This window comes from Mesocricetus auratus, unplaced genomic scaffold (assembly GCF_017639785.1).
Source record: "Mesocricetus auratus isolate SY011 unplaced genomic scaffold, BCM_Maur_2.0 Super-Scaffold_100023, whole genome shotgun sequence".
Taxonomy (NCBI): domain Eukaryota; kingdom Metazoa; phylum Chordata; class Mammalia; order Rodentia; family Cricetidae; genus Mesocricetus; species Mesocricetus auratus.
Window position 1 is genome coordinate 29701093 of NW_024429204.1, and position 20255 is coordinate 29721347.

The following is a 20255-nucleotide window of genomic DNA, read 5'->3' on the forward strand; positions in this document are numbered from 1 at the left end:
ACCTGGAACAAAAGAGTTAGAAGAGGAAAGGCTCCTCTTCTGTTCTCAGGGTTCTTTCCACTGGTAGGCAGTTGGCGCCACTGCCTTCGGGTGAGTAGTAAGACAAGACATGATGGTGGGAGCAAGTGAACAGACTGCTCACTTCTTGGCATCCAGGAAGCCAAAGAAGAGAGGAAGAGGAGATGCTATTACTCTTTACAACCATGCCTCTCAATAGCGTAACTTCTTATTAGGCCCAGCCTCCTAAGGGTCCACTACCCATCAGCAGTGCTATCAGCAGGTCAACAAGCCTTCAACCCATTGATCTCTTGAGGGGAATTCAATATGTAAGCCTTTAGCATCACAGGAGACATCTTTTGGGCCAGGCTTGGCCATAGCTCCATCGTGGACACCCACACACTGGATCTCATTGCAAGGGACTCTGGACAGATGGTCCATGTGATCGTGAACACAGCGATGGGTTTGGGAACATGAGTCATGCTTGTTTGAACACCTCTGTGATGGTTCATTTTAGGTGTCTAATGGGCTGGATTTGAGAGTACTGGGGAATTGGTACAGATGATTTCTGGGCTTATCTATGAGGTGTGGGGAGATCTACCTTGAAATGAGTGGGCACCATCCAGTTGCTCCCCAGTCCCCAAGAGAATAAAATTCCCCATCTTCCTCCTCTCCTTCCCTCTCTTCTATTGCCTGGGATGTTCTTTTCCTCTCAGGTTCAACTTCAGTCTTCAGAAACGAAAGCTTGGAGCTCCAGGACCTACACAGAGCCTCTGTGGCTTCTCAGATCTTTGCTCTCAGACTGAGAGTTATACTTTAGCCTGGTTCCCAGGCTTTGGATTTGTACTAAGCTTATTATTTGTTCTCTACTGTCTCCAGCCTGCAGATGGCCTGTGGATGGACCTCTAGCCCCTGTGTTGTGTGGGCCAATTTCCCTAACTGAACTTCCTCTCCTCTAGTGATCAGTCTCCACAGATGAAGACAACTCCACAGCAGGTTCCTTAAAGGGCTGAACTGGCACATTCGTCACACAGCTGCAGGGCCTGGTCCAGCGTTTGGTCAGGATGGTGCTGGACACATGTGAGGGGGCGGACATTCAGCTCTTGGGCTTTGTACTGACTTTGTGTTCTGCCCTCCTTTATCAGACATGGTGACTGATCAGCTTCCTGCTTTTGCCAGACATAGCTTTCTCTGGACCTCAGTCATGGTGGCTTCTTCTTTTTCTAGCCTCCTGACTCTGGGAGATATCTCGAAGGGAAAGCAGGCCACCCAGAAAACCTGAAGGCATTTCTGACACCCGACTTCCTCCCTGAACGCATCTTGGACCTTCAGCTTCAGGGGAGCTAGCGCTGACCTGTCTGGAAACCTCCTCAGTACGAAGAGCCCGTCCTGCACTCAGCCTGTCCTCTGTCCAGCCGCGTCCAGCCCATTCCTGTCAGGTCGGAATCTCACAGACTGAAAGCAGGGATCAGTCTGACCCAAAAACCGTGGGGCCTGAGCCCTGCAACCCCTGGGCTATGCCAGGGTGTGGCCTCTGTCTGTGACAGCCCCCGTCAGCCTCACACCCAGAAGCACAGCTCCGAGGATCAGACAGAGCCTCCCTACCTGCTGCCTGCCTTTGTTTCCTATGTGGAGAAAGAGGCTGGCTCAAAGGGCTGGCCTAGTTTTCAGTAGTGAGCTTCCCTGTGGGAGAGGGGAACATGCCTTGTGGATGGAGCACGGGGACCCACCAGAAGTGTTGTGGAGATGGTGAGGAAGTGCATTTCTCATAAAGAACTTGGCATCCTGTGTGAAAAGAATTTTGGAGTAGTAGAAAAAAATCAAATAGCATTGGGACACATAATGCCTGTGTGTGTGTGTGTGTGTGTGTGTGTGTGTGTGTGTGTGTGTGTAAGATACCCCAAGCATTTTTTCTTTGTACAGTATTTGAGCAATGCCCTGTAGAGCCTGCTAAGATGCTGTTTCTAAATGAAGACTTGAAAGCTCAGAGAGTTCGTTTAACCCTATTAAGGTCACACAGCCATAAGTGGCTGAGTGTGGGGCTAGAACCCGAGATGTTTCAGATTCCCAAACCTCTCTCTCTCCTGTGAGTTTGCGCTTTCCAGGTTCCCAATTCTCCTGGCGTGAGTAAGACTCATGATTGTTCTACCTTAGACTTGGCTGTTTGAGGTACTTGAAGACATTATATCTCAGTTAAGGCTATTAGCGCTTATATTCCAAAGCTGCTTTTTTTCCCATGAGAAACCAAGCTCATAAGTCTCAAGTAACTCGTCCCAGGTTTGAGGGTCAGGCAGTGGTAGGAGCGAGATTGGGATTGGCTTAATATTTACTCTTTAATCACAGGCTTGGGAGTGCTTGAACAAAACAAATAATTGTCTTTATACTTTAAGTGGTCGAAAGGAAAAACAACAACATTTTGTAGCATATAATATTTATGCAGAATTAAAATGTTACTGCCTTTGAATAAAAGACAAGGTCCCTCTGTGGCTTCCTCATTGTCCCCAAGGGCTTGTGCAGCACAGTAGTAACCGTGTCTTTCTAGCAAGTCCCCGTGGCCTGCAAAGCCTAAGACATCCTTTTTTCCTGTCAGAAAAGCTTGCTGCCCTTTGCACTGAGGTGGTCCACTGGAGGAGACAGGAGGCAGGTGTCTAGTGCTTGTGAGTCCCGGGAGAGCTGGCAGGCCTTGGAGACACTGTCTCTCCCTTCTGGTGGTACATGGTAGCTTCCCAGGGGAGGGTCATTTCCCAGAGAGGCTCTACAGAGAGTCCAGGCAGGCTAGCTTGGAGGCAGCATCAGGTGGGCTGTGTAGAAGCAGGTGTCTGGGCAGATGGGCAGGGAGACAAGGGAAGGTGGGGCCCATACATGAAAATGGTGTGTGACAGGGTCTAAGGGTGAAGCCCATTGGGGCTGGTGGAATGCCAACCTGGAGTAAATGAGGAACAAACGAGAGGGTGTGGCAGAGTTAGAGAGCAGATAACATATTTTGTCCCTAGCAAGGAAGAGGGAAAACTGGAAATTAATCCAGGTGCAGTGTGGAAAATTCTAGCTAGTGCCAGAAGATACTGCACTTGGCCATGCTGGCAGGGACCCTAAGTTTAGCACCCAGCTCTGAAGCAACATAGTGCAATGGACCCTTCAGAACATGGGTATCTGTACATCACATTATACTCTCAGGCAGTTTAATGGGCACATTGGCTGTGGGGGCACCGCTTTCTGTCTTTGGTCTGTAAGACTAATGGGCCACACACCTTTACCTCCTCTTTAGGACCACTTATGAAGGGGAAATAAGTTTTTTTGTAGGTGATTTATAAACCTGTTGAAAAAGGAAATTGGGCTTGGACTTGAAGGAGGAGAAACCTGGGGAACAGAAGCTGTGGAGAAGATACCTGTCAGATTCATTTTCCTTGAACTATGCCTATGGGAGCTGTGAGCCTTATTCCTTGGAAGAACTTGACGAGAATGGCAGGAAAGGAGGAAGGAGGGTGGGACTCCTGAACTTTGATGCGCCGATGCTGTCAAATGTTTCACTTCCCAGGTCATGTGGATATGGTCACCATGTGCCATCTCCATTGGTGTTGACGCTAGAGACTTCACTCAACATTTCTTTATACCTTTCATTTCTTCTCTGGTCAGCCAAGGCCAGCCAGACTTCTTACTTTCCTCTGGTGCCTACCTCCCAGGAAGTGGCAGGCACTTAGGGTGATTTCTACAGCTGCTGGAGGGAGAGTGAATGACACGTGACATGCTCACACCGAATGAGATGTGGCTGGTGGAGGGTGAGGGGATCTTCCCCGAGAAAACTGTAAACTCTGTGGAGTAGACGTCCTTCTTTCCCCTTCTGCTCAGCCCTCTGTGGCTGTCTACTGGGTTTCTGCTGTGTAATGGAACTGCCAGGGCATGGCATGGTGCTGGTCATGAGCACAAACTGCTGGGCAGAGAAAGCTAAGAGCCCCACGGAGGCACTCCATCGTGAGAACCCAGGGATAGGGTTGGACATTTGCATCTAGGAGTGATTCCCTCTGAGGCACCGTTGTTAGAACGGAGTCTTGAGTGAGGGGTTGGTCATAGATGCATGGAAGGGAGAGGAAGAGGGACTTGGGGCAGAGTCATAAATGCACAGGACAGACTCTAGAAGTGTTAGTGAAGGGAGAGCATGCAAAGTAAGAGGACAACAGGACGATGTTGCAGCCGACCATGGGGCCCAATGATGCACTGTGCTAGAGGGATCAGCAAAGCTGGGGTTATAATGCAGGCCGGATAGCCACTGCACCAGACAGTGCAGCCGGTACTAAAACACTGAAGGAAGGAGTACTGCATCACCTGGCAATCTCAGCACACACACAAAGGCAACAGAGTCTGCACACTGAGACATTCACCTGTCTGAGCTTAGGGCAGTTATTTACAATGGCCACAAGTTAGAAGAGCAGACTGATGCACATAGCAAGTCCCAGGACAATGGAGGCTACATGGAGAAACCCCAAAACCTAATAAAATAAAATAAAATTAGAAGAGCAGGGTGTGTCGTTGCATACCTGCAATTCCAACATTTGGGAAATTGAGGCAGGAGGACCGCAAATTTGAGCCTGAGTTACACAGCGAGTTTTAGGACAGCAAACTAACAAAACACCGTACAACCCACTAAAGAAGGGAGTGAAGGAGGGAGGAAGGGAGGGAGGGAATGAAGAAGGGAGCTAGGAAAGGAAGGAAGAAAGATGGCAGGGAAGGAGGAAGGGAGACAAGCAAATAACATAGTCCAACTTATTTGTCTGTCGACTGCTGTGTGGATGAGGAAAGTGAGTATATTCAGTGGAGTACTGTGCAGCTATGAAGTGGAGTACTGTGCAGCTATGAAGTAGAGTACTGGACTGTCCTCTTAGCACAGAGTAGAAGGGAATGCAGCCCAGTGGAGGAAGAGGACAAATGACTGTTGTCTGGAGGACCTGGGTCAGTTCCCCACTGTGAACAGCAGGGGTCACTGGGGTGGAAGCTAATGGTTGGCAAGGGGAGGGCCTTTCAAAAAGCCAGCGCATCTCCCAGGGCTGAGGGGACACAGGGACGACCACAGACCTTCCAGACATCATGTCATCATGTTCTTCACAGAGTTGTCTTTCCCTGTCATCACTTGTACCAGCTTGTCTCTTTGTGCTCCTCCTCCCCCTCCTCCTCCTCCTCCTCCCCCTCCTCTTCCTCCTCCTCCTCCCTCCCCTTCCCCCTCCTCCCCCTCCTCATCCTCCCCTTTTCCTTCCTTCTCCTCCTCCCCCTCCTCCTCCTTCTTTCTCCTCCCCCTCCTCCTCCTCCCTCCTCCTCCCCCTCCTCCTCCTCTCCTTCATCCTTATTATTATTGGAGGCATTTGCATGAAACTAGGGTTTTCCCTGTCTTCCAGGGATCAGCTTTCTGCTGCTGTTTCCCACCTGAAGCTGTAATTCTCCATTTGTGGCTCAATAACCAGTTCCTGGGTGGCTAATTACAGGCCATATGCTCCTGGGGCTGGCATGCTGGAGAGGCAGACTGGCATGTCCCCACGCCTGCCGCTGTTCTAATTTCTTTTTGGACGCAGTGCTCCAGTGGCTCCTGGTGGCTCCAGCAGGCTGCTTGCTTTCTTAGCTACTGCACTGTTTCCAGGTGACCCCGGCCGAGCTTAACTGGGCATGCACCACTCAGCCTACCAGCACCTCAGTGTCAAACCAGCTGGCAAGAGTCAATGGGAGCTGATGACTTCTGCATGGCTTATGTTCCAGGCAGGCGGGTGATGGAGTGGGACAAGCTTTGGCCTGGGATTCTTTACAAGTTGAGCTACAGTTTTGATCTAGGAAATGGTGACGAGACCTCTCCACCTGTGTCATTCTTTGCATTCTTATTCACGTGCAAGGACCTTGGAGATAGCCATAGTTTCCAGGTTGATTCCTAGGTGTCTACAAAGACAGTGGAGGACAGTAAAAGTTAGGGGACCCTTCAAGAGGCAAGGTCTTATAAAGAGGGGATTGCTGCCTTTGTCTTTGGGTCTCTGTGATGTAGGACAGAGAGCCATTTTGGCACAGAGTGTCCATGCTATGCTCTGGCTGAAACACAAGTTTGCTAGAATCCCAAGTCTGACTCAAAGATTCAAATAAGACAGATTTGATCCCTTGCCACCTTGAGTATCCAGAGACCCAAGACATGGGGGAAGAGGACAAGGGTTCCTTCAGTGTGGCTATAAGGAACAAAGGAAACTCATATTATTTGAAGGCAACTTTTATTAAATTTGTTGCAATATCATACCTGCATACACTGTGCTCTGATTACTGTCACTTCACCCTCTCTGATGCCCCAACATCATTTGCATACCCCTACTTCTCACAAGTCCCTTTTCTCCATTCATGTCTTTGTGTTTCATTTTTACGGTTTGCCAAATCTGATCCAGGCCATCCTAGGAAGGTGCCTTCTGAGACGGGATGGGAGCCCATTGAGCTCCTGGGAGGGAACACAGATATCTGATGGAGGTTCTTCCCTCTTCTCTAGAATCTTTCCAGCCAGCAGGGGAACTAGCATCCCAAGTGCTTCATTGGAATAAACAACTGCTCCGAGGTAACACAGAGGAGAGGGGAGGTCCAGATGCACGGGTAGCCTGGCAGTCTCCATGTCTGGATGAGGCTTATCTCTGCGGACAGGATCATCTCCTGGTCTTCCCGGAGCGTGACATATAATCTGGAGGAGAAGGAGCAAGAGGAGTAGTAGTAGGGGGAGGAGCAAGAAGAGGAAGAGGAAGAAGAGGGGGAAGGAAGGGAGGGGAAAGAGAAGAGGGAGGAGGAGAGGAGAGAAGGAGGAGGAGCAGGGGGAGGAGGAGGAAGAGGGGAAGGAGGGAGAAGGGGTTCATAGGTTAGAGGAACAGTATGGAAGTAGTTGAGGTAATAACTTGATCTCTCCCCAGAGATTTCTAGGTCCCTTCATGATTCCCAAGGACAGGAAATGGTAAAATCATCGCTGATAGTCTGTTGATTACAATGTCCCTCCAAATCATAACAATACTTTAGTTATTCTTACTTTGAAGACATCAGCCTTGAGGAGAGAGGAGAGACTGGGAAATTTACCACCAATCAACAGTATGTCACCAGTTTTAGACAAACACCTCTGAAAGGATTGACATGTCTCTGGGATGTGACTGCCCAGCTAGAGAGTGGGGTGAGGCTGTCTGTTCTCTTGGTCTTCTGTGGCTTCTGCTTTTCCACAAAGACTGTAGCACAGCTTAGAGATTCCTGAAAATGGGAAGGAAGTCAGAATCTGGGTGGCCCCAAAATGACAAAGGCCACAGTTTCCAGTAACTCTGCTTTGGTTGTTATGGAGACATTTTCTAAGTAACCATGGGTGCTCTGATGAGAAGGGATGGGAAGGTAAAAGAACACACAGTAGTGTATTTGTGTGTGTGTACATGCGTTTGTGTGTGCACGCGTGCATGTCTGCCTGTGTGTTTGCTTGTGTTTGTGTGTGTGTGTGGTCAGAGGAAAACCTTGGGTGATGTTCCTGAGGTATCATCCAGTTTTTTGTTTGTTTGTTTGAGACAGGGTCTCTTACTAACTTGGAATTTCTCAAGTAGGCTTGGCTGGCTGTCCAGTAACCCCAGGGATGATCTATCTGTCCTGCCTCCTCAATGCTGATATACAAGAGAATGGTGGATGGCACGTTTAGTTAGAGTTTCTATACCTGGGAAGAGACACCATGACCACAGCAACTCTTATAAAGAAAAAAATTAATTGGGGCTGATTTATAGTTCAGAGGTTTAGTTCATTATGTTCATGGCAGAGAGCATGGAGGCAGGCAGGCAGACATGATGCTGGAGAGGCAGCTGAGAGTTAATACATCTGCATCCACAGGCAGCAGGAAGAGACAATGAACCACATTGGGCTTGGCTTGAGTGTTTGAGACCTCAAAGCCCACTCCTAGTGACACAGTTCCTCCAACAAAGCCCCATCTACTCTAAAGCCACACCTCCTAGTAGTACCACTCCCTATGGGCCAAGAGTTCAAACACAATGAGGACCATTCTTATTCAAAGCACAGTCACCAAACTATTTTTTTTAAAATATGGGTTCTGGGGATCAAACTCAAGTTTTCATGCTTTAACAGATTAGGCTATTTCTATAAACCTACATGTGATTTTTTGATATCTAAAAAGCGTTTGTTTCTGTAGTTAAAGAAATTACAACAGGATGGCTTCAGATCCAGGCAAGCTCATGTCCTTATAAGGACCCAACTACAGAGACACCTTTATGAATATGCAAATGTGGGTGCTAGGGACACCCACCCTTTCTGTATCCCAGCTATTGAGTGGTGATCTCTCTCTCTCTCTCTCTCTCTCTCTCTCTCTCTCTCTCTCTCTCTCTCTCTCTCTCTCTCGGTGGCTGTACAGTCCCTTTTCCCTCTCTGAGCCTTCCAGTTCTGAACCAGTTCATTCTACGCGATTTCACGAGGCCTGATGAGATGATAGATAAGAATGTCTCTTACAACACTAGGCAATGCGCGTATGTTTCCTGTGACAGTTAGCGACAGTGCTAGCAATACCGTGTCTGTGGTGGTAATTTTCTGCGCCGTGTGCGTGGGTGGCTGATGGCAGAGAGTGTCATCCCTTCTCCTTCTCACTAATTTATATCCTGTATGCTCATTTTGTCTCTGCAGTTGACACATGTCATTTGCAGCTGTTCAGGCTCCTCTCAGTGGCCTCACAATATCTTAATTATTTTTCACATGATGACTGCTGCTTTCTCAAAGCGGAACTCTTGAAACATGCGGTCTCAGGCTTGCTTTCAGCTAGGCTAAGGGCAGGAAACATGAGTCTCTTCAGTCAGATGGACCTGTTAGAGACTTGGAATCAGAAATGATCAGTGTCAGGCTTAGGAGCAGGAAGAAAATTCCTTTTCTTAAAAGATGTGCTTTCTTTCTTTATATTGTTATTTTTACTGTGTGCATATGATATATGTGTGTGCATGTGCCAAGTCACACTTGTGGACGTCAGTGGACAGCTTTCAGGGGTCAGGTCTCTCCTTCCACACTTTAAGTTGGGAATGGAATGCTGGTTATCAGTCCAGCATAACAAACATCTTTACCCACTGAGACGCTTCCCTGTCTCCAAGAAGATTCTTACATTGGCTGTGGCGGGTCACTGCTGCTCAGTGATGGCTGTGGTTCTTTTGTTGGAGAACCCCCATTAGTCTGGATTTGATAGACTCAGCAAGCTCTCTGCTCTTTTCAAATACATTCTGAACTGTCTAACCATTTTTAATATGCTCCCCTCAGGTATAGACTAGGCAGGATGAATTAAGTTGTTTGCGGTTAAGATCCCTTCCTGGTTCAGGAAACTGGAATGGCTTCTAAATGTCATCTTTGAAGTGGCTTAGTTGAAATAGATAGGCATCAGGAGGGGAAAATCCACCCATTGCTATCCGGAAAGGAGATACCATGTCTCAGGTTTCCAAATTCACCAACTCGACCTTGTCTGCTGATCCTTTAGACAATGTCCTCTGCCAACGGAGGCTGCAGGGTTTTAGGAAACTACATAGGAGAACCTTTTCAAAATAAAACCAGGGAGATGGCTCAACAGTTAAGAGCACTGGCTGCTCTTGCAAAGGACCTGGGTTCATTTCCCAGCACCTACATGATGGCTTACCGCCATCTGTATCTCCAGTTTCAGGGGATCTAGTGCCCTCTTTTGGCCTCCACAGGCATCAGGCATACATGGCATATACTATTACAAACATCCAGGCCAAAATATAATCAGCTTTCCTTTTTGTCAGACTCTGTAGCAGGTATGTCATAACTCTTTCCTTCAGTCCCCAAAGACCTACCAAATCTAAAATTCATCTTGATTTCCTGCCATGACCTGTGTTTTCATATGAAAAGAACCCCTATAGTCTCACATGTGAAGACTTGGTGTTGTTGTAAAGTTAGTGGCACTGTGCTGGGAGATGATGCAAGTTTTAGGAGGTTGGGCCTAGCAGGGAGAATGTCTTCTTAGGTTCTTACACTTGGTCCCCAGCAACCTTGTCCTCAGCTTCCTGTGGGCCACAATTGAAGAACAGCTTTCAAGTCCGTTCTTGTTGCCATAAGGTTCCTCCTCATCACGGGACCCAGAGCCCGTGGAACCATGAAGCAAAAGTAAGTCTTTCCCCCTTGAAGTTGGCCCACCGTGTGTTTGTGTCACAGTTATGCAAACATGACCAGCCTATCCTCTTACATCATTTTTTCCCCCATGAGATGCTAACCGCCTTGGTGGAAGGGTGTTAAAGAAGGTCTGTGGGGGCCACCCAGATGGAACCAACTTTTGCTTCTAGGTTGACCGATGCTGTGAATTATCCCAGTCTACACTGACAGATGACACAACTCCAATGAGTGACAGCAGTGACCTGAAAGATTTCTATCCATCCCCAATAAACCAAGTTGCTTCTATGTTCTTGACCCGTGGGGAGATAGCGTGATTACTACTGCCTTAGGGCGTTAGATGTCAGGTGACCTGCTAACTGATGTAGTTCTCCTGTTGAGTTTCATCTTGGCAAAGAAGCTGTGGTCTCCAGGTATGAGAGTGAAAGGAGGATGCTCAGAAATCACCTGTCTTCTCTAGACTCACCAGCTTCACTGACTTGCTTCCTAGCTCCCGTCCTTTCCATTTAGTAGAAATTCCTCCTGGGCTCTGATGGATAATTGGACATTGTTTCTGGCTTCCAGAGTATTGCTGTACCTTTAATTCTCTTGAGTCTATTTTTGTAAGTAACTCCATTGGAAGCTTCATGAAGATGAATCAGACGCTCTTATCTGACTGTCCTCTTAGCCAGGAAATGTAGACTCTGTAGCCATCTCTGGGGTTTTGATTATACATTCGTCAGTACACATATTTCTTCAGATCATTGCTTCAAAATATATGCTTGTTCTGTCACTTTATTTATTATTTACAAGTGCCACTTAGGACTTTATCAGGTGATATAAAACAGGTATAAAATACAAACTTAGAAACACAACAAGAAAGTAAATGAAAAAAGTTCTAACATTTTCTTTTTCTGTCCTAATGCCTATTTTGTTATGGACAGAAATGTTCCTCTTCTCCTCTTTGGAGGCCACTGGCCATTACCCAACAATTTAGATCCATGCATTACTGAAGGGGCTTTATGGACACAGACTCTGCCATATTTACTTCTTGAAAAATCACTCTATTCATGTTGCACTCGTGTGTGTGTGTGTGTGTGTGTGTGTGTGTGTATGTGTGTGTGTACATCAGAGGACAGTCTTGGGTTTTGTTCCTCAGGAGCTCTTCTTTTTCCCTCCCTCCCTCCCTCCCTCCCTCCCTCCCTCCCTCCCTCCCTCCCTCCCTCCCTCCCTCCCTCCCTCTTTCTTTCTTTCTTTCTTTCTTTCTTTCTTTCTTTCTTTCTTGCTGACAATGTCTGATATTGGAACATGAGGCTGGCCAATTCACCTAGGCTATTCAGCAGTCTCCCCAGATCTAGGGTTGTAAGTATGCCTCTTCTTTTATGTGGGTTCTCAGGATAGAACTCAGGTTTTAGCGCATGTGCAGCAAGGGATTTACCAATGGAACTGTCTCCCTCCCCCCATTTATGCTCCGTGTTTCTGGAAAGAAAGAATGAGTGAAGATGTGCTGAACTGGAAGAAGAGCAGTTGCGTTTCAGCAGGCCCTAAATGTAAGGCAGGGGGAGCTTGCTATGCTATAAGAGACATATGAATTTGGCCCTAAACATAAGACAGGGGGAGCTTAAGGCAGGGGGAGCTTGATATGCTATGGGAGACATACGAATTTGGCCCTTTGCTCCCAAAGGTTAAGATCCCAGCTTGGGTATGTCTTATTCATAATCTGTTGACTATTTAGAGTTCTCTAAATTACTTCTTGCTCCCTGAGAAGGGCCCTGTGCTAAGCACACTGTTTAGAGCAAAGTTTGTGGGCTTATTTATTCCCAAGACACATTTTGTTCTCCTACTTACTCCATCTTCTCCAGAGACATATCACATCACAGTCTTGCACATACATCTTCTCCTTTTCCTGTAACCTAGCTCCTTGGCAAGGCTGTGTGGCAAAAAGCCAGCCCAGTGAAGTCCTCTCTGGCAAGCACATATGTGCAAGAGGATTGTCTTGGCTGTTAACTAGCTTGCTTCACCAAGACTGGGGCTTCTGGGATATCTGTCTTCTTCCATTTCCTGGGGCAAGAGAGTTGTGGCAGACACGGTTATAACCAGTTTGTCAGGTCTATTTGTTCAGCTGGCCATCACTCTCAACTGTCAGACGACATGGCTTTTCATCCCCACTTAGGCTTCTGAGCTATCTAGTGAGTTAGAGCCAATGTTTCTGCTTCCTTCCAGACATCCCCTGGCTTCCCTTGCCCAGGGTTTCACAAGTATCTGGGAATATAGGAGAAGGCAGTGAAGGGCAGAAGATAGCTTTATCTTGTGTGTGTGTACACACCTGTGTGTTCAGAAGTTAGGGGAAAATAATCAGGTTGGATTTAAAAGATTTTGGCTTAATTGATAATCTTTAGATTAATTGTTACTGGATTTGGGCCAAAATGGCCCAGTGGCTCAGTGGAAAGGAATTCTTGAATACAGACATGAAACTCAGAATAGAATGTTGTAGTGGACATGCTTTTGGCTGCCCCAAACCTTATAAACGCATAGGTGGGCAAGTCTGTGTCTCCAGATCTTAGTGGCATTAACAACTCACCACTGCAAGTCCATCATGGACACGGAGTCTCTGCCTCGCTCAGGAACTCAGGTGGCCATGGAGGAGGGAAATGAGACAATCAACAGGTACTCTTGGTCTGTTGCCCAGAGTGCCATGGCCACTTCAAGCATTTCAACCAAAAGGCACGACTGTTTGCAATACAGGCAAGAAAGTGGAGTAACAGTGTGTGACCCAGAGAGAGGACCACAGTGCTCCTGTGAGGGGCGCAGTGCTATGGAGTGTTCCTGCTTGGGTGGTATCTTTTACTTTTTGCAGCCAGTCTCCCTGATATGCAAGTCCAAAACCCACTGTGGTTAGCAGAATAATGCCCACCCAAAGATGTGTACATCCCAGTCCCTGGAACCTGTGACCACAGCCTTTACCTGTGAAGCATATCTTGTGTAGATGTGTCGGGGTCAAAGACTAACATTTGGAAGATAAGGACACTCTTACACACGGATCCATATTATTGGCCCATGGCTAAGGGTACAGAGTTGGAGAGATAGTCTTGGATTACTGGGTAGAACCAATTTAGCCACGTGAGTCATCCTAATGAAGAAGAATGAGGAGGGGGAGGAGGAAGATGAGGAGGAGGAGGGGGAGGAGGGGCTGGAAGAAGAAGAAGAAGAAGAAGAAGAAGAAGAAGAAGAAGAAGAAGAAGGAGAAGGAGGAGAAGAAGAAGAAGGAGAAGAGAAAGAGGATAAAAATAGATTGAAAGAAGATGTGAGAATGAAATCACTTTTGGATGAGGGTAAGAGGGCTTCAAGGTGAGGGACACAGGCACTCTCTAGAATCTGGAAGACCTAGGAAAATTCCCTGCCATTCCAGAACTGCGCAAGCCTGTGACTATCAAGGGGACTTGTGACCCCAGACTGCAAAACAGTGCGTTTGTTTCTTTGAGGCTGCTGTGTTTGTGACTGTATGTGCATGCAACTAGAAGAAATAGGTTTCATCTTGAGCTTCTTCTAAAGACAGGCAGTAACTCAAGATGCAGAATTTGTTCATCTGAGGTAATGACTACAAAGTTGGATTTCAAAGGGTTTGTGGGACTTACCGTATAGATGGAGTAAGTCTTTGGGAGGTTTAACTAGAAATTAGCAGGATTGGCAGGTTGGCTTCCGTTTTCCTGCGTGTGAGTCTCCGCCTCCCTTCTAGGCCTGGCCTGTTACTTGGTGACTGGATTTTCAATGAGAAGGACGTTGGAGCAGCCAGGCTAAGTTAAGTCCTAAAGCTGATCAGGATTTTTGCCAGGGTGTCATGCCAGGAAGATGCTTCTCTGAGTGAATATGAAGGTAGTCAGCCACCACAGGATATGGAATATGCTCACAGGGTTATATACAAGGTCCTCCGGGAGACAGAAGAGACAGTGGCTCACTGTGCCCAAGGAAGCAAGAGCAGATCAAAGGGGAAGCAGGGACCGTTTGTCTCCATACAGAGTGTAGGCACTATTGGAATGATTTGCTTAGGGAACAATTTTTTTTTTGCCTAATTTGGCAGTGTCATTAGTGGAACCAGGAGAGGCCAGACAGGACACAGTGGAGACAGTATGCAGCCACACCTTTGAAAGGCTCTTGGCTCCGGACACATGAGGAGTCAGAGTTTTGAGTAGACAAATTAGGAAACTGGAGCTCAGGGAGAGAGCAGAGTGGGGGAGTACGCTAACTCACGCCGCCTTCTTTGTTTACTCTCAGTCATTTCCCCCTTTTCACTACATCGGAAACACATTTGGATTATTTACCCAATAACAATATAAACAACCCACGTTTGGCAGATGCTGTTGTGAATGAAGATTTCCACCACCACCGTCATCTCTGACTCAGAGCATGATGTAAAGAGTCCATCAGAACCAGTGCTGCCGGCCCTCACTAGACCAGCAACTCAGCCTATTCTACTTTGGAGCAGTCTGACTCTCAGCAGCAACATAAAACAAAAGAGATCAGTTCCCTTCATCCTGACTGGTCACGGGCCTTCTGGCTGATTAGACATGCTGCCTGGGCTCAGCTGGGTGGCCAGGACGTGGGTCTGGCTGATTCAGGATCCCGTTAACAGACTGGGTTGAGGGCTGAATCCTGGAATGGACGACTAGTAGTATCCCTGGGGACTCAGTCACGGGCCAGAAGTCAAATACCAAGCCCAGCGGCAGCTGCCCATCACCCCAGTCCCTCTCCTGCCCCCAGCTGTTAAGATGCCAGGACACGGTCAAGTCAAAGCAGAGTGCGGAAAGACAAGGGACGCAGAGCTCTGTTTCCGTGCCGAGAAGAACTGGACCCAGTTCAGTCTGCCACCACCAAGGGGGAACTTAGACCTGGAGAAATTAAGGCTAACTCCATGTAGTTTATAGTATTGAGACGTAAATCCTTCCGGTCAAGGCCACATCCTACTGGTGCACCAAGACATACCTCACAAGAGCCTCCGGTGATATTCGTGTTTCTGTTTCTGGCTTACTTTACTTAGCATGAAATTACCCAGCTCCATTAATGTTATCACAGATATCAAATCTTTTGATAGCTGAATACATACTATAAACATGTGCCACGTTTCCTTCCTTAGTCCATCTCTTGTTGGGTGTTTGGATTGTTTACATAGTTTGGGTACTGAGAATAATGTTGCAGCAGACATGCCAGTGTGGCTATTGCTTGGGACTTCTACTTTCAATTTCTTTAAAATCTTATCCAAACAAAGGGTTGCTGCCAACTGCAAAACATAGGAAAACAAAACTGATTTTTTTTAAATCGAGAATATGTGAGGAAGCTTTTGGAGGTGCTAGAGCTATGGATCTGTAACTTTCTTTGTTTATGCGTGTAGTGGACAAGAAGAGGTGGCCATCCTTCTGACTCCCTGTCTGCATGAAGGGAAAGGCTGCTGGGCAAGGCCCAGTTAGCTCTGGGTTGGTTATCGGGCAGTGGAGTCAGGACGGCGAACAGTGGCATTGAATCAGGGAGGGTGCTGAGAGTTAGTGGTTAGAGATTCCACAATGGAGAAGTCAGAAAGGAATGCAGTTCCCAACACGGGGAGCAGGTAAATTTGGTGACATGAGTGGCTAGGGGCTGTAGGAGTCAAGATGAGTGGGAGCAGCTGTGAGGACGTTTCACTCGCTGATTCTAAGCCAGGCCCTTCAGAGCGTGGCTCTTCTGGCTCAGTGTAACCTGCAGCATTTTGTTGCACCCAGCTGATTATAAAACCTTGAATCAGCTGTAGGAAAAACAAACAAAAAAACCGGAGAATTATGAGTTAAGATCTGGGTTTTCTTTTTTATTCTTGCAAACAACAGAGAGTCAAGATTCACTAGCCCTGTCCTCTTGATGGGCAGCAACCTCTGGGAACTGAGTGACAGTCACTGTTGGGTCCCAGCCCCCATGGATTTCTTTGGATTGCTTGTCAGGTAATAGCCACAGGTGCACCCTGCTCTCTAGTCCTGGCTTACAGCCCCGGCCTTGCCCACCTGACATCAATATCTAGCACAAGGAGAACATGAACTCATACACCTGGGGTTTTTCCACTGTGCTGTAAGCCTGTATATAAGCCTGCCCACTCTTTGCAAAGGGAGAGAGACCTCTTAGCACTTACAATAAACACACACACACACACACACATGCACGCACACACGCACACACGCACGCACGCGCGCGCGTACATGCATTCTCCTGGCAATAAAGGCAGCAGACACACTCTTAGCACAAAGGGTTGGACATCTTGTCTTTCACTTCCCTATACCTTGGACTTGATCATGGCGCAGGCGCCACAAGTTACTTCCTTTATTGGAGCAGAAACTTTCAGTGTGTGCCACTGTCCCCAACGGCCCTTGTGTTTGGCAGACCTGCCCAGCATCTAACCCAGCTTGCCTGCCTGGATCTGTCAGAAATGTGAATTTGGAGACCTTGTCCTTCTATGGAATTTTGGGTTTAAACCTTGGATGCCTCTGGGGTTGCTATGAAGATTTATTGCAGTATAATTACAAATTAAAATTGTACATATTTAAGGTATACCATGTAAATATTTGATGTATCCTTGCACTAGATAATGATTATCACAATCAAATGAATTTATTCTGTCTTTATCACATAGAGTTACTTTTATGAGTTACCCACAAGACTGCTAAGGCAAGGGTTCAAGCCAACAGGAATTCTTTATTAGCTGGGTAGTGACTAGACTGGGTGTTCCAGACCCAAGCACATTTCTGAGCCTCTCCCAGGGTGAGCTTTTCTTATTGTTTTTAAAAAATTATTTTTATTTATTATATACATACACCTGCATGTGTGTATACAAGCACCTGTGCCCACAGAAGTCAGAATAGTGCATTGAATCCCTTGTAGCTGAAGATTTATTTATTTATTTATTTATTTATTTATTTATTCTATGTGTCTTTTACTTGATGCATCTTGATTCCATTCATTTTCCCATCCTTTCACATCCACCCTCTGCCTCTGCATACCTCCCCAATAAAAATTTAAGAGAAAAAAAAAGGAAAGAAAAGGGGGAGAAATTTAAAAACTTCATCATGGAAACTGCAGTGTGACTAGTGTGGCAGAGTAAGCTATGCCATGAACCCTTTGTCCATTTGTCTTTACTTTCAAGTGTTCGTTGCAAAGTCACTGGTCTGGTTCAAGGGCTCTGGTTTCTACTAATGTTGGGCCCTTGCTAGGACTCTTGGGTATCCTGTTGTGGAGATCCTGCGTCCCTTCACAGCTCCAGCAGATCATGGACGGGGTGGATGGTGGTGCGGGCCAAGTCATATCCTTGAGTCTGGGCCTGGGCAGCTGTAGGGTTGGCCTGCCAGATGTGAAATGGGGACAGCTCCCCTGTGCTTACAGCTTCCGGGCTGGCTCACCCGCACCTTTGCTAACAGGGTTGGCTCTATTGTGATTGCCTGGTGAGGTGCAGACAGGGCTGCTGGACCTAGTGTTGCAGCAGGGGGATCAGGGAGAGTTCTCCCACTCTTATGACCACAGGGTCAGCGCTCCCACCTGCCTCGACACTGCTGGGTGGGGGACAGCTCTCCCCTGCCCATGGTGCCAAGAGACAGATGGGTAGCAGGGACAGTTCTCCCATGCTCACAATGTTGGGACTGGCTCACCCACACCTTCACTAAAAGAGTTGGCTCTATTGTGCTCAGAGCCTGCTCTCCCAAGTTTTGCAGCCGGTGGGTGTCGGGGTTGAGTCTCCTGCGCTTACGACCACAGGGCCAGCTCTCTTACCTGCCTCAAGCATTGATGGGCTGGGGAGAAGGCTTTAGTTCCCTGTCCATGCCACCACATGGCATATGAGCTATGGGGATAAGTCTCCCATGCATACAGCTTTGGGGCTGGGTCTCCCACACCTCCACTAACAGAGTCAACTCTACTGTGCTGCCCTGGAGAGGTGCAGGGCCAGCCCAAGGTAAGCTTTTAAGCACAAAAATCACATTCTGAGTTAACACACCTTGATTGTCAAGAACAGTTAGCCAGAAACAGAGCCTCAGAAGCCCCAAAGCAAGGTTAGTACATTCAGAGGATTTCTGAGAACCATGGACTTTGATGGATTAGGTCTTTGTTCTTGTTTTGGCAAACGTTGCTGTCTGCATGCTGGGTTCCAAGGCCTGAGTGGTACTTTCCTCCATCATGGCATCAGCTGTACTAAAGCCTGGAGCCTACCAGGGTTTGGGAACCTGTTATATTACCATTGTATGTGGGGGCTGTATGAGTGTGTGTGTGTGTGAGAGAGAGAGAGAGAAAGAGAGACAGAGAGACAGAGAGACAGAGACAGAGAGACAGAGGGACACAGACACAGAGTTGGAGATAGACAGGCACAGAGGGACACAGACAGAGAGAGAAACTTAAAATCTACCTTATTATCAAATTTTCAGGGACAACACACATTATCTATAAGATCCCCCAGAGCCTGCTATGGCAAGTCTGTGCTTCTTAGGCAGCATCATCCATTTCCTCTGATGTTTTAATATAATTTAAAGTCCTTTCCAGAGAGATGCTCCCATACTTCAAAAACTTGGATGCCCTAAACCCCATGAGAGTGTTTTATCCTGAAACCTGGGCTGAAGGCCTCCGCTTGAAGAAAGGGGTCCAGTGCTACTTGGGCTCTTCACACGGTGAAGGGAAGCACACTTCTAACAAAGTGTGGACTGTCCCCTTCCCTCCCCTCTCACCTGCTCCATTCCCTGTCCACCTGTCTGTCCGTGTTTTCTCTTTAGCTGTGTGTGTATGGGCTTCCGCCGCCTTTTGTCTGTTGCAGTGCATAGCCTCTCAATGCGCATGCATGCACATACTCTCTCTCTCTCTCTCTCACACACACACACACATACATACACACACTGACACTCATACACACATGCTCACACATGCTCACACACACGCTCATATGTACACTCACATACACACATGCACACACTCACACACACAAACTCACACACACTCACACATGCGTACACACTCACACACTCACATGCATGCACACACACATGCATACACTCACACACAAACTCACACACATGTGCACACTCACATACTCACATGCATGCATGAACACACGCACACACGCACACACACACACACACACACACACACACACACACACACACACCACATTTACCCAGATGGAAAGGCCAGCTCTCATGCGCCCTGCACTTCCGGGCTTCCAGGCTTCTGTCTTCATTCCTTTCCCGCTGTCTTCCATTTGCCAGCCAGGTATAAATAGCTTAAAGAAGATTTTATTTCCAGCTTCGGAAGTGACAAGTGCTGTCAGCAGCACCACAAAACACTTCATTGATGATTTTAAGGGGGTGGGGAAGAGGAAGTCAAATTGCTTATTTGCCCAAAGCGATGCTCAGTGAACTCAAACCCATGGACTCGCTGAGGGACTCGGTTTTTCCCAGGAGACTGGATGGTGGAATCTGGACTTCAAGTAATCTTCCTCCTCAGATGAACTGGTCAAAGCCTCACCTCAAGGAGGAGGGTTGAGCAACTGGGCATGGCACGAGCCCCAGAGCCCCATGAGTCACAGCGGGGTAGCCACTCTGAAAGCTTCAGGGCCTTTTCTGAAAAGTAGAAGTGATTATTTTTCAGTCTGAGGCAAGTCGGGACAAAGCAAGAGAGAGAGAAGAAATTCCTTACCATGCCGAGCCGTCCCAGTGGAAGAAAATCGCAGCCAGAGCTTTGCAATTACGGAGGGAAGGGGCTGCGTGAGACGTTAGGTTATGACTGGGTTCTTACTGTGAGGCTGTCCCAGACAAGGCAGGTGTGGGCAAGCATAGACAAGGGGAGAAATTTGCCTGTAGTCTTTGAGGCTGGGACACAAGTTTTGAGAAGCTGGGGCCGCGTGGTCCCTGTTAGTAGCTTAAGAAGTGCCCGCCACCTGCTCTTCCAGGACGACCGACTCACAGTCCTTACGTTGTGCTGTGCTCCCCTCGCAGTGGGTCAATGTCTTTTGGCGAGGAAATTATATTGCAATTGCACCCATTCTATAGCTGAGACAGTTGCGGTGTACAGAGGTGAAGTCACTTGCTGGAGGTCAGCAGGAGTGCCTGGGGTTAGCAGTCGGTCCTACGCTTATCTTCCTAACCTGTCTGCATTGTTATCTT

The 20255-nt window shown here is 47.6% G+C and overlaps 1 long non-coding RNA gene across 1 annotated transcript in view; it reads left to right on the forward strand.

Moving 5' to 3' along the window:
* Positions 1-1228: 1228 nt before the first annotated feature.
* The window catches only part of LOC121133734, a 34556-nt gene continuing 15529 nt past the window's right edge, over positions 1229-20255 (forward strand). The window contains exon 1 of the long non-coding RNA XR_005870709.1: positions 1229-1436. This is a non-coding gene — a long non-coding RNA (uncharacterized LOC121133734). The remainder of the gene's footprint in view (positions 1437-20255) is intronic.